Genomic DNA, 15,885 nt, shown 5'->3' on the forward strand with positions numbered 1-15,885 from the left:
CACAGTGCAGCAGGTATCCCCATTTTATACAGTGCGGCAGGTGCCCCCATTTTACACAGTGCGGCAGGTGCCCCCATTTTACACAGTGCGGCAGGTATCCCCATTTTACACAGTGCGGCAGGTATCCCCATTATACACAGTGCGGCAGGTGTCAAGTGGGGAGAGGGAGAGAGAGAGAGAGAGAGAGAGAGAGAAAGAGAATACTTACAACTTGCCGCTCTTCGGGTCCCGCGTGCCGGCCGCCTCCTCCGTCGATGGTTATCTTCTCCAGTCCTCTCCTCCCTCTCTCTTTCCCCCGAGCGCTCTTGCTCGGGGGGGGGGCTTCGCGGAATGACGCGTTTGCGTCGTGACGTCACGACGCAAACGCGTCATTCCGCGAAGCCCCGCCCCCCGAGCAGGAGCGCTCGGGGGGAGAGAGAGGGAGGAGAGGAGTAGTCACGAAGTGCCGCGGCGGGCGCCCCGTGCGGTTGCACGGCTCGCCCGCCGCTAGAAACGGCACTGCTCAGGAGACCATCCGCCACCTCGTCAGGAACATGCCCAGACGTTGTAGGGAGGTCATACAGGCACGTGGAGGCCACACACACTACAGAGCCTCATTTTGACTTGTTTTAAGGACATTACATCAAAGTTGGATCAGCCTGTAGTGTGTTTTTCAACTTTAATTTTGAGGGTGACTCCCAATGCAGAACTTCATGGGTTAATAAATTTGATTTCCATTGATAATTTTTGTGTGATTTTGTTGCCAGCACATTCAACTATGTAAAGAACAAAGTATTTAATAAGAATATTTCATTCATTCAGAACTAGCATGTGTTATTTTAGTGTTCCCTTTATTTTTTTGAGCAGTGTATATATGTGTATATAATATATATATATATATATATATATATATATACCCCAATTATAATTATTTTTTTATTAAGTAGGTGGTACAGTGGAAATTGGTGGGGCAGTGGGTGAAAAACGTCATTGGTTCCCCCTTCTACAGCCCTGCCCACACACCCAGAAATGCCTCCCCAATATTAAAATATGTAAAAAAAAAGGTGCCATTTCCAAAGATATCTTTCGTCTTTCAAATTGTTTGAAAAATTGCTTAGTGTGTACACTCAATTTCGTTTGTCAGGGCCCTGGGAAGTTCAAGGGAAATTGTTAATCTTCCACATTGGTCATGTCTTCTAGTGTATAGGGCCCTTTACATAAGCTCAGAGCTGTAAATGATTACAATGGTCAGAATGATAAAACATTGTGGTCAGACAGTGCCTCCTACTGTACACTTGAAATATGAAATAAATCCAAATAGAAAGTTCAGTTTTTAACCTTGACAATATGGTGTTGAAGTTACTGCATACGGGTCATGTTTTAAAATGCTTAGACAGAGGGCCCGATTCACACCCGATAGCTGTTGTGCGAAATTGTACAGCGCCTATTATCGAATGGCTGCGCATGTGTATGCACCGCAATGCGCATGCGTGTCGCCAAACAGCGACAGGATGGTGCGAAAGTTTCGATCGCATGGACATTCGCAAGGTGATTGACAGGAAGTGGACGTTTGTGGGTGGTAACTGACCATTTTCAGCGAGTGTCAGGAAAAAACGCAGGTGTACCCAAGCGTTTTCAGGGACGGTTTGTGACGTCAGCTCCGGCCTCGATCAGCCTGATTCTTTCACACTTTAGGAGTAATAGTCCATACACATTAGACAATGTCGCTCTATGAGCAGTGGCGGTTCTTGCCACGGGCAAGCGGTACTTTTGCCCGGGGCGCCGCCTTCCGGAGGGCGACGCACCAGGGCAAGATCCGCCACTGTGCCCCCCGCAGTGCCCTGCTGTGCCCCCCCGCTTTGAAGGGAAACAGACGCTCTTCTCCTCTCCTCTCTTCGATCTATGGGAGAGACGTTATTACGTCTCTCCCATAGAACAGCATAGACAGTGACACTAGAGGTCAATTATGACCCCTAGTGTCTCTGCCACTATGCTGTGCGGTGCGCGATGACGTCATCGCGCACCGCACAGCAAAGGTCCTCTCCATGAAGGGAAACTAGACGCTACAGTCTAGTTTCCCTTCATGTAGAGGACCTTTGCTGTGCGATGCGCATGACATCATCGCGCACCGCACAGCATAGTGGCAAAGACACTAGGGGTCATAATTGACCTCTGGTGTCTATGCTGTTCTATGGAAGAGACGTAATAACGTCTCTCCCATAGATCGAAGAGAGGAGAGGAGAATAGCGGCGCCGCTGGCGGAGGGGGTCTGCAGCGGTCTGGATCAGGAACGGGGATGGTAAGTATACTTTTTTTTTATTTAATTTTTTCTTTCAGCGTCGTGACCATGCCCCCATTTGAAGCCACGCCCCTATATTTAGCCCGGGGCGCCTCAAGGCCAAGAACCGGCCCTGTCTGTGAGCAACGTCGTCTAATCTTTCCACTCCCGGGCCGGCCAAGTCTACACACTGAGCGATATGACCGCTCATATCGCTCAGTGACATCACGCCTCCGCCAGCCATGCATGCAGGTCCTGGATGACAGTCCAGATCCTGCATGCATGCACTGCCAATAGTGACGATCGTTGCCGACCCGCGGGGCCGCGCATCGGTCATCGCTGGCAGCATACACACTTCTGACAAAATGAGCGACTTCACTCAGAGAGGGGGAAAATGAGTGATGTCGCTCATTTTATCGGCAAGTGTGTATGGGCCTTTAGTCTTGGGCTACGCACAGACCGCACAGACTGGAAAAATCATTCAATGATGAGTGAGTTGCGAATGGATTTGCAGCTGTCCGGCGGAATTTTCGCATGGCGTACACATGCATTCGCACACTTGCCCGGGGCGGGTTTTCACTCTCCCTGGGCGGCGACTATCTGATTGAAGACTTCTGCAAATTTGCAGCACAGCAATCAGGTCTGAATCGGGCCCAGAGCTCGGAGAGTTGTAACACTTTTTTCAGTGTGCAAAAAAAATGCATTCCGAACCTTTTGCTTATACTTTGATACATTTAAGAAAGCTCTATAGTTAAATATGATTATAATAAATGCACGTCATAAATTTTGTCTGTGAAATGCTAATTCCACTTCTGTCCATTCACAAGATGAAGCATCTACGACTCAATAGGAGCTGACACTTCAGTGGATGCAAATGAACCAGATGTGTATGGGTCGACCCAACTAAGGTCGACACTCATTAGGTCGACCACTGAAGGTCGATATTGCTATTAGGTCGACATGCATTAGGTCGACATATGCGCTAGGTCTACATGTACTAGGTCGACAGGTCAAAAGGTCGACATGAGTTTTTTTTTACTGTTTTGGTGTTGTTTTCTCTGTAAAGTGATGGGGAACCCAAATTAGTGCAATTTGTGCACTCGCCATGCTTCGGGCAAGGTGCCTCGCTCTGCTACCGCTTCGCTCGGCACAGATTACTGTTCCAATCGTAGTCCATGTGGATCGTTAAGTATGAAAAAATAAAAAAAATATTTAAAAAAAAACTCATGTCTACCTTTTGACCTGTCGACCTAGTACATGTCGACCTAACGGCTATGTCGACCTAGTGGCATTGTCAACCTTCAGTGGTCGACCTAATGAGTGTCGACCTAAGTTGTGTCGACCTAACGACCGTAACCCAACCAGACCGTACATTTATTTATTACATTCAGTCGAGAAACACATCATCTCATAACCACCATGACATAAACATCCCTCCCTCTATATACTGTATCTGTACACTCTCTGATCCTACTTATAACTTGATAATAACCCATTTAACTTGGCAAACTGCCCACAAGTGTGAGGTCTGTCATTAACATCATAAACTGCCCCAAAGCACCCAGGTTTTATGCTCGAGGATCATACTGCACCATCATCCACCTTGGACCTTTAGGGTCACTGTGGTTTATTTCCACATCACTGGGCTCCCTTACCAAGAAGGACTAAAGCTGGCCACACCAGGGACGCCTTAAAAGCACTGTAGGCCCCTGGGCAAAGCAATGCACTGGGGCCCCTACCCATCCTGCAGTGATAGGGGTGGGGGGTGCTATCAGCGGCAGCTTTGATGTCCCGTGGGTGGTAGGGGGTGTTCTATCTTCCGCTCAGCATGTAGGACGTGGAGCAGTAATTTCTGCTAATTACTCCTTTACTGCACAGATGGTGAGAGATGGGGCAGGAGAGGGAACACTAAACTGTAGAAGGGGGCATTGGGCTGAATGAGGCGGACCTGGTACATGACTTCCAGGGTGGCAGGGGATGTTTAATACAGAGGGGAGGGGTGGATAGTGGAGTGGGCTTAATATTCATAATTTTTCCAGTGGGATGGCAGCTTGCTTGACTGCAGATATCTCCAGTTCCTGAAAAGAGCTTTTTTTTTTTAACATTAATAGTTTTTATTGAATTTTATATTGAATGCAAAAAGACAAAAAAGGAGGGGGTACAGAAAAAAGAACAGGGTGGGGAGGGATGTACACGTCAAAAAAATGCAACATACATATAGAACAGATAACATAACACTAAGTAGGCATACAGGTATCCTAGTCATGTTAACGGTTTGAAGTGCGCATAGCTAATTCAATATGGTTTCTCTACTCCGTCTCTAGTATCCGGCGGGGATCGGTTGACAACATTATAAGTAGAGATGTGCACTTGAAATTTTTCGGGTTTTGTGTTTTGGTTTTGGGTTCGGTTCCGCGGCCGTGTTTTGGGTTCGACCGCATTTTGGCAAAACCTCACCGAATTTTTTTTGTCGGATTCGGGTGTGTTTTGGATTCGGGTGTTTTTTTCAAAAAACACTAAAAAACAGCTTAAATCATAGAATTTGGGGGTCATTTTGATCCCAAAGTATTATTAACCTCAAAAACCATAATTTCCACTCATTTTCAGTCTATTCTGAACACCTCACACCTCACAATATTATTTTTAGTCCTAAAATTTGCACCGAGGTCGCTGGATGACTAAGCTAAGCGACCCTAGTGGCCGACACAAACACCTGGCCCATCTAGGAGTGGCACTGCAGTGTCACGCAGGATGGCCCTTCCAAAAAACACTCCCCAAACAGCACATGACGCAAAGAAGAAAAAAAGAGGCGCAATGAGGTAGCTGTGTGAGTAAGATAAGCGACCCTAGTGGCCGACACAAACACCTGGCCCATCTAGGAGTGGCACTGCAGTGTCACGCAGGATGGCCCTTCCAAAAAACACTCCCCAAACAGCACATGACGCAAAGAAGAAAAAAAGAGGCGCAATGAGGTAGCTGTGTGAGTAAGATAAGCGACCCTAGTGGCCGACACAAACACCTGGCCCATCTAGGAGTGGCACTGCAGTGTCACGCAGGATGGCCCTTCCAAAAAACACTCCCCAAACAGCACATGACGCAAAGAAGAAAAAAAGAGGCGCAATGAGGTAGCTGTGTGAGTAAGATAAGCGACCCTAGTGGCCGACACAAACACCTGGCCCATCTAGGAGTGGCACTGCAGTGTCACGCAGGATGGCCCTTCCAAAAAACACTCCCCAAACAGCACATGACGCAAAGAAGAAAAAAAGAGGCGCAATGAGGTAGCTGTGTGAGTAAGCTAAGCGACCCTAGTGGCCGACACAAACACCTGGCCCATCTAGGAGTGGCACTGCAGTGTCACGCAGGATGGCCCTTCCAAAAAACACTACCCAAACAGCACATGACGCAAAGAAAAAAAGAGGCGCAATGAGGTAGCTGTGTGAGTAAGATAAGCGACCCTAGTGGCCGACACAAACACCTGGCCCATCTAGGAGTGGCACTGCAGTGTCATGCAGGATGGCCCTTCCAAAAAACACTCCCCAAACAGCACATGACGCAAATAAAAATGAAAGAAAAAAGAGGTGCAAGATGGAATTGTCCTTGGGCCCTCCCACCCACCCTTATGTTGTATAAACAGGACATGCACACTTTAACCAACCCATCATTTCAGTGACAGGGTCTGCCACACGACTGTGACTGAAATGACGGGTTGGTTTGGACCCCCACCGAAAAAGAAGCAATTAATCTCTCCTTGCACAAACTGGCTCTACAGAGGCAAGATGTCCACCTCATCATCATCCTCCGATATATCACCGTGTACATCCCGCTCCTCACAGATTATCAATTCGTCCCCACTGGAATCCACCATCTCAGCTCCCTGTGTACTTTGTGGAGGCAATTGCTGCTGGTCAATGTCTCCACGGAGGAATTGATTATAATTCATTTTAATGAACATCATCTTCTCCACATTTTCTGGAAGTTACCTCGTACGCCGATTGCTGACAAGGTGAGCGGCGGCACTAAACACTCTTTCGGAGTACACACTTGTGGGAGGGCAACTTAGGTAGAATAAAGCCAGTTTGTGCAAGGGCCTCCAAATTGCCTCTTTTTCCTGCCAGTATAAGTACGGACTGTCTGACGTGCCTACTTGGATGCGGTCACTCATATAATCCTCCACCATTCTTTCAATGGGGAGAGAATCATATGCAGTGACAGTAGACGATATGTCCGTAATCGTTGTCAGGTCCTTCAGTCCGGACCAGATGTCAGCATCAGCAGTCGCTCCAGACTGCCCTGCCTCACCGCCAGCGGGTGGGCTCGGAATTCTGAGCCTTTTCCTCGCACCCCCAGTTGCGGGAGAATGTGAAGGAGGAGATGTTGACAGGTCGCATTCCGCTTGACTTGACAATTTTGTCACCAGCAGGTCTTTGAACCCCAGCAGACTTGTGTCTGCCGGAAAGAGAGATCCAAGGTAGGTTTTAAATCTAGGATCGAGCACGGTGGCCAAAATGTAGTGCTCTGATTTCAACAGATTGACCACCCGTGAATCCTTGTTAAGCGAATTAAGGGCTCCATCCACAAGTCCCACATGCCTAGCGGAATCGCTCCCTTTTAGCTCCTCCTTCAATGCCTCCAGCTTCTTCTGCAAAAGCCTGATGAGGGGAATGACCTGACTCAGGCTGGCAGTGTCTGAACTGACTTCACGTGTGGCAAGTTCAAAAGGTTGCAGAACCTTGCACAACGTTGAAATCATTCTCCACTGCGCTTGAGACAGGTACATTCCACCTCCTATATCGTGCTCAATTGTATAGGCTTGAATGGCCTTTTGCTGCTCCTCCAACCTCTGAAGCATATATAGGGTTAAATTCCACCTCGTTACCACTTCTTGCTTCAGATGATGGCAGGGCAGGTTCAGGCGTTTTTGGTGGTGCTCCAGTCTTCTGTACGTGGTGCCTGTACGCCGAAAGTGTCCCGCAATTCTTCTGGCCACCGACAGCATCTCTTGCACGCCCCTGTCGTTTTTTAAAAAATTCTGCACCACCAAATTCAAGGTATGTGCAAAACATGGGACGTGCTGGAATTTGCCCATATTTAATGCACATACAATATTGCTGGCGTTGTCCGATGCCACAAATCCACAGGAGAGTCCAATTGGGGTAAGCCATTCCGCGATGATCTTCCTCAGTTGCCGTAAGAGGTTTTCAGCTGTGTGCGTATTCTGGAAACCGGTGATACAAAGCGTAGCCTGCCTAGGAAAGAGTTGGCGTTTGCGAGATGCTGCTACTGGTGCCGCCGCTGCTGTTCTTGCGGCGGGAGTCCATACATCTACCCAGTGGGCTGTCACAGTCATATAGTCCTGACCCTGCCCTGCTCCACTTGTCCACATGTCCGTGGTTAAGTGGACATTGGGTACAACTGCATTTTTTAGGACACTGGTGAGTCTTTTTCTGACGTCCGTGTACATTCTCGGTATCGCCTGCCTAGAGAAGTGGAACCTAGATGGTATTTGGTAACGGGGGCACACTACCTCAAGAAATTGTCTAGTTCCCTGTGAACTAACGGCGGATACCGGACGCACGCCTATCACCAACATAGTTGTCAAGGCCTCAGTTATCCGCTTTGCAACAGGATGACTGCTGTGATATTTCATCTTCCTCGCAAAGGACTGTTGGACAGTCAATTGCTTGGTGGAAGTAGTAAAAGTGGTCTTACGACTTCCCCTCTGGGATGACCATCGACTCCCAGCAGCAACAACAGCAGCGCCAGCAGCAGTAGGCGTTACACGCAAGGATGCATCGGAGGAATCCCAGGCAGGAGAGGACTCGTCAGAATTGCCAGTGACATGGCCTGCAGGACTATTGGCATTCCTGGGGAAGGAGGAAATTGACACTGAGGGAGTTGGTGGGGTGGTTTGCGTGAGCTTGGTTACAAGAGGAAGGGATTTACTGGTCAGTGGACTGCTTCCGCTGTCGCCCAAAGTTTTTGAACTTGTCACTGACTTATTATGAATGCGCTGCAGGTGACGTATAAGGGAGGATGTTCCGAGGTGGTTAACGTCCTTACCCCTACTTATTACAGCTTGACAAAGGCAACACACGGCTTGACAAATGTCCGCATTTCTGGTGAAATACTTCCATACCGAAGAGCTGATTTTTTTGGTATTTTCACCAGGCATGTCAACGGCCCTATTCCTCCCACGGACAACAGGTGTCTCCCCGGGTGCCTGACTTAAACAAACCACCTCACCATCAGAATCCTCCTTGTCAATTTCCTCCCCAGCGCCAGCAACACCCATATCCTCCTCATCCTGGTGTACTTCAACACTGACATCTTCAATCTGACTATCAGGAACTGGACTGCGGGTGCTCCTTCCAGCACTTGCAGGGGGCGTGCAAATGGTGGAAGGCGCATGCTCTTCACGTCCAGTGTTGGGAAGGTCAGGCATCGCAACCGACACAATTGGACTCTCCTTGTGGATTTGGGATTTGGAAGAACGCACAGTTCTTTGCGGTGCTTTTGCCAGCTTGAGTCTTTTTATTTTTCTAGCGAGAGGCTGAGTGCTTCCATCCTCATGTGAAGCTGAACCACTAGCCATGAACATAGGCCAGGGCCTCAGCCGTTCCTTGCCACTTCGTGTGGTAAATGGCATATTGGCAAGTTTACGCTTCTCCTCCGACAATTTTATTTTAGATTTTGGAGTCCTTTTTTTACTGATATTTGGTGTTTTGGATTTTACATGCTCTGTACTATGACATTGGGCATCGGCCTTGGCAGACGACGTTGCTGGCATTTCATCGTCTCGGCCATGACTAGTGGCAGCAGCTTCAGCACGAGGTGGAAGTGGATCTTGATCTTTCCCTAATTTTGGAACCTCAACATTTTTGTTCTCCATATTTTAATAGGCACAACTAAAAGGCACCTCAGGTAAACAATGGAGATGGATGGATACTAGTATACTTATGGATGGACCAGCGACTGCCGACACAGAGGTAGCTACAGCCGTGGACTACCGTACTGTGTCTGCTGCTAATATAGACTGGATGATAATGAGATGAAATTAATATATATATATATATATAATATCACTAGTACTGCAGCCGGACAGGTATATATATTTATTATATAATGACTGATGACGGACCTGCTGGACACTGTCAGCTCAGCAGCACCGCAGACTGCTACAGTAAGCTACTATAGTAGTATGTATCAAGAAGAAAGAGAAAAAAAAAACCACGGGTAGGTGGTATACAATTATGGATGGACCAGCGACTGCCGACACAGAGGTAGCTACAGCCGTGGACTACCGTACTGTGTCTGCTGCTAATATAGACTGGATGATAATGAGATGAAATTAATATATATATATATATATATATATATATATATATATAATATCACTAGTACTGCAGCCGGACAGGTATATATATGTATTATGTAATGACTGATGACGGACCTGCTGGACACTGTCAGCTCAGCAGCACCGCAGACTGCTACAGTAAGCTACTATAGTAGTATGTATCAAGAAGAAAGAGAAAAAAAAAACCACGGGTAGGTGGTATACAATTATGGATGGACCAGCGACTGCCGACACAGAGGTAGCTACAGCCGTGGACTACCGTACTGTGTCTGCTGCTAATATAGACTGGATGATAATGAGATGAAATTAATATATATATATATATATATATATATATATAATATCACTAGTACTGCAGCCGGACAGGTATATATATTTATTATGTAATGACTGATGACGGACCTGCTGGACACTGTCAGCTCAGCAGCACCGCAGACTGCTACAGTAAGCTACTATAGTAGTATGTATCAAGAAGAAAGAGAAAAAAAAACCCACGGGTAGGTGGTATACAATTATGGATGGACCAGCGACTGCCGACACAGAGGTAGCTACAGCCGTGGACTACCGTACTGTGTCTGCTGCTAATATAGACTGGATGATAATGAGATGAAATCAATATATATTATATCACACTAGTACTGCAGCCGGACAGGTAGATATATTTATTATGTAATGACTGATGACGGACCTGCTGGACACTGTCAGCTCAGCAGCACCGCAGACAGCTACAGTAAGCTACTATAGTAGTATGTATAAAGAAGAAAGAAAAAAAAAAACCACGGGTAGGTGGTATACAATTATGGATGGACGAGCGACTGCCGACACAGAGGTAGCTACAGCCGTGGACTACCGTACTGTGTCTGCTGCTAATATAGACTGGATGATAATGAGATGAAATCAATATATATTATATCACACTAGTACTGCAGCCGGACAGGTAGATATATTTATTATGTAATGACTGATGACGGACCTGCTGGACACTGTCAGCTCAGCAGCACCGCAGACTGCTACAGTAAGCTACTATAGTAGTATGTATAAAGAAGAAAGAAAAAAAAAAACCACGGGTAGGTGGTATACAATTATGGATGGACGAGCGACTGCCGACACAGAGGTAGCTACAGCCGTGGACTACCGTACTGTGGCTGCTGCTAATATAGACTGGATGATAATGAGATGAAATCAATATATATTATATCACACTAGTACTGCAGCCGGACAGGTAGATATATTTATTATGTAATGACTGATGACGGACCTGCTGGACACTGTCAGCTCAGCAGCACCGCAGACTGCTACAGTAAGCTACTATAGTAGTATGTATAAAGAAGAAAGAAAAAAATAAACCACGGGTAGGTGGTATACAATTATGGATGGACGAGCGACTGCCGACACAGAGGTAGCTACAGCCGTGGACTACCGTACTGTGTCTGCTGCTAATATAGACTGGATGATAATGAGATGAAATCAATATATATTATATCACACTAGTACTGCAGCCGGACAGGTAGATATATTTATTATGTAATGACTGATGACGGACCTGCTGGACACTGTCAGCTCAGCAGCACCGCAGACTGCTACAGTAAGCTACTATAGTAGTATGTATAAAGAAGAAAAAAAAAAAAAAACCACGGGTAGGTGGTATACAATATTATATATATATTATATACAATTATATATATATATATATATATATATATATATTAAACTGGTGGTGATTATTAAACTGGTGGTCAGGTCACTGGTCACACTATCAGCAACTTGCAAGTAGTACTCCTAAGCAGACAATCACAATATATATTATACTGGTGGTCAGTGTGGTCACAATGGCAGTGTGGCACTCTGGCAGCAAAAGTGTGCACTGTACGTTATATGTACTCCTGAGTCCTGCTCTCAGACTCTAACTGCTCCCCACTGTCAGTGTCTCCCCCACAAGTCAGATAATACAGTCACACTATCTATCACTTCAGCAAGTAACTAGTCTAGTACTCCTCCTAATGCTCCCCAAAATTACTACTGTGTCTCTCTCTACTGTCTCACTCTCTTCTCTATAAACGGAGAGGACGCCAGCCACGTCCTCTCCCTATGAATCTCAATGCACGTGTGAAAATGGCGGCGACGCGCGGCTCCTTATATAGAATCCGAGTCTCGCGATAGGATCCGAGCCTCGCGAGAATCCGACAGCGGGATGATGACGTTCGAGCGCGCTCGGGTTAACCGAGCAAGGCGGGAAGATCCGAGTCGCTCGGACCCGTGTAAAAAAAAATGAAGTTCGGGCGGGTTCGGATTCCGAGGAACCGAACCCGCTCATCTCTAATTATAAGTGTAATATCTAGTGAAAACCAGAGGGGAAAGTATGAGAGATAGAGCACTCAAGAAGTAGAAGGTTTCTCATTCAGGCTGAATTGTAAGGGGGACGTCATCCCCGGGTGTGATATGAGGGCAGAGCCTTCCCCCTCCGTGACGTATTCATGCCAATGGAACCATTTCACAATGGGAGAGGAAGCAGAAGAGGAATAAGGCACACATTCAGTTTCCATATTATAATGGAAATTAACTTTATGAAACACCTTTAGAGCAGGGGGGACCACTGCCTGCTTCCATGCTTGGGCCAAGGTTGCCCTTGCTGCTATACAGATGTGTCCCAACAAGTAACTCTGGGAGGCTGATATCTCCAGGGGATACATATGTAGGAGAGCCAGAGCTGGGGACGGGCTTAAAGATAGGCCTAGAACTTTATTTATCAGCGTAAATACTTCTGCCCAGAAAGTTTGGAGAAGGGGACACGACCAGAAAATATGGTACACATGCCCGATCTCTCCGCAATTTCTCCAACATAGTGGTGAGCAGGCAGGCCAGAAGGTGTGCAGTCTGTCTGGGGTCAGGTATAATCTATTCAGTAATTTAACATGCATTTCTGAATGGTTTAAACAGCGAGACATGCGAAATGTTAAACGATATAATTTCTCCCATTGTGACTCTGCTATGGGAATGCCCAAGTCCCCCTCCCAGCGCTTCTGAGCATTAGACTTTTGGTATGGGACTAATGAGATGAGTGTATTGTACCAATAAGTGATATCTTTAGTTGATGAAGATAATACCACGTGGGATCGAATAGACTGAACCAGAGAGCTGGGGGGAGTTTGTACGGTGGGTAGACTTTGGAACCAGTGTCTGATTTGAAAGTAGTGAAACAGTTCAGTACTTGGGAGAGAGAATTTATCGTGCAATTGGGCGAATGAAAGGAAAGTAGTTCCATCTAATAAGTCTCCAAGGGTATGAATATTACAAGCAGTCCACGTAGAGATATGTAAGTTGGGAATTAACTTACTCACTGCTTTAAGTGAAAGGGTCGTGTAGGGGGTAGTAATTAGTGATGAGCACCGGAAATTTTTCGGGTTTTGTGTTTTGGTTTTGGGTTCGGTTCCGCGGCCGTGTTTTGGGTTCGAACGCGTTTTGGCAAAACCTCACCGAATTTTTTTTGTCGGAATCGGGTGTGTTTTGGATTCGGGTGTTTTTTTCAAAAAACCCTAAAAAACAGCTTAAATCATAGAATTTGGGGGTCATTTTGATCCCAAAGTATTATTAACCTCAATAACCATAATTTCCACTCATTTTCAGTCTATTCTGAACATCTCACACCTCACAATATTATTTTTAGTCCTAAAATTTGCACCGAGGTCGCTGGATGACTAAGCTCAGCGACCCAAGTGGCCGACACAAACACCTGGCCCATCTAGGAGTGGCACTGCAGTGTCACGCAGGATGGCCCTTCCAAAAAACACCCCCCAAACAGCACATGACGCAAAGAAAAAAAGAGGCGCAATGAGGTAGCTGTGTGACTAAGATAAGCGACCCAAGTGGCCGACACAAACACCTGGCCCATCTAGGAGTGGCACTGCAGTGTCACGCAGGATGGCCCTTCCAAAAAACACCCCCCAAACAGCACATGATGCAAAGAAAAAAAGAGGCGCAATGAGGTAGCTGTGTGACTAAGATAAGCGACCCAAGTGGCCGACACAAACACCTGGCCCATCTAGGAGTGTCACTGCAGTGTCACGCAGGATGGCCCTTCCAAAAAACACTCCCCAAACAGCACATGACGCAAAGAAAAAAAAAAAGAGGCGCAATGAGGTAGCTGTGTGAGTAAGCTAAGCGACCCTAATGGCCGACACAAACACCTGGCCCATCTAGGAGTGGCACTGCAGTGTCACGCAGGCTGGCCCTTCCAAAAACTACTCCCCAAACAGCACATGACGCAAAGAAGAAAAAAAAGAGGCTCAATGAGGTAGCTGTGTGAGTAAGCTAAGCGACCCTAGTGGCCGACACAAACACCTGGCCCATCTAGGAGTGTCACTGCAGTGTCACGCAGGCTGGCCCTTCCAAAAACTACTCCCCAAACAGCACATGACGCAAAGAAGAAAAAAAAGAGGCGCAATGAGGTAGCTGTGTGAGTAAGCTAAGCGACCCTAGTGGCCGACACAAACACCTGGCCCATCTAGGAGTGGCACTGCAGTGTCACGCAGGCTGGCCCTTCCAAAAACTACTCCCCAAACAGCACATGACACAAAGAAGAAAAAAAAGAGGCGCAATGAGGTAGCTGTGTGAGTAAGCTAAGCGACCCTAGTGGCCGACACAAACACCTGGCCCATCTAGGAGTGGCACTGCAGTGTCACGCAGGGTGGCCCTTCCAAAAACTACTCCCCAAACAGCACATGACGCAAAGAAGAAAAAAAAGAGGCGCAATGAGGTAGCTGTGTGAGTAAGCTAAGCGACCCTAGTGGCCGACACAAACTCCTGGCCCATCTAGGAGTGGCACTGCAGTGTCACGCAGGCTGGCCCTTCAAAAAACTACTCCCCAAACAGCACATGACGCAAAGAAAAATGAAAGAAAAAAGAGGTGCAAGATGGAATTGTCCTTGGGCCCTCCCACCCACCCTTATGTTGTATAAACAGGACATGCACACTTTAACCAACCCATCATTTCAGTGACAGGGTCTGCCACACGACTGTGACTGAAATGACGGGTTTGGACCCCCACCAAAAAAGAAGCAATTAATCTCTCCTTGCACAAACTGGCTCTACAGAGGCAAGATGTCCACCTCATCATCATCCTCCGATATATCACCGTGTACATCCCCCTCCTCACAGATTATCAATTCGTCCCCACTGGAATCCACCATCTCAGCTCCCTGTGTACTTTGTGGAGGCAATTGCTGCTGGTGAATGTCTCCACGGAGGAATTGATTATAATTCATTTTAATGAACATCATCTTCTCCACATTTTCTGGATGTAACCTCGTACGCCGATTGCTGACAAGGTGAGCGGCGGCACTAAACACTCTTTCGGAGTACACACTTGTGGGAGGGCAACTTAGGTAGAATAAAGCCAGTTTGTGCAAGGGCCTCCAAATTGCCTCTTTTTCCTGCCAGTATAAGTACGGACTGTCTGACGTGCCTACTTGGATGCGATCACTCATATAATCCTCCACCATTCTTTCAATGGGGAGAGAATCATATGCAGTGACAGTAGACGACATGTCCGTAATCGTTGTCAGGTCCTTCAGTCCGGACCAGATGTCAGCATCAGCAGTCGCTCCAGACTGCCCTGTATCACCGCCAGCGGGTGGGCTCGGAATTCTGAGCCTTTTCCTCGCACCCCCAGTTGCGGGAGAATGTGAAGGAGAAGATGTTGACAGGTCGCGTTCCGCTTGACTTGACAATTTTCTCACCAGCAGTTCTTTGAACCCCTGCAGACTTGTGTCTGCCGGGAAGAGAGATCCAAGGTAGGTTTTAAATCTAGGATCGAGCACGGTGGCCAAAATGTAGTGCTCTGATTTCAACAGATTGACCACCCGTGAATCCTTGTTAAGCGAATTAAGGGCTCCATCCACAAGTCCCACATGCCTAGCGGAATCGCTCTGTGTTAGCTCCTCCTTCAATGTCTCCAGCTTCTTCTGCAAAAGCCTGATGAGGGGAATGACCTGACTCAGGCTGGCAGTGTCTGAACTGACTTCACGTGTGGCAAGTTCAAAAGGTTGCAGAACCTTGCACAACGTTGAAATCATTCTCCACTGCGCTTGAGACAGGTGCATTCCACCTCCTATATCGTGCTCAGTTGTATAGGCTTGAATGGCCTTTTGCTGCTCCTCCAACCTCTGAAGCATATAGAGGGTCGAATTCCACCTCGTTACCACTTCTTGCTTCAGATGATGGCAGGGCAGGTTCAGGCGTTTTTGGTGGTGCTCCAGTCTTCTGTACGTGGTGCCTG

Source organism: Pseudophryne corroboree, chromosome 11 (assembly GCF_028390025.1).
Source record: "Pseudophryne corroboree isolate aPseCor3 chromosome 11, aPseCor3.hap2, whole genome shotgun sequence".
Classification (NCBI taxonomy): domain Eukaryota; kingdom Metazoa; phylum Chordata; class Amphibia; order Anura; family Myobatrachidae; genus Pseudophryne; species Pseudophryne corroboree.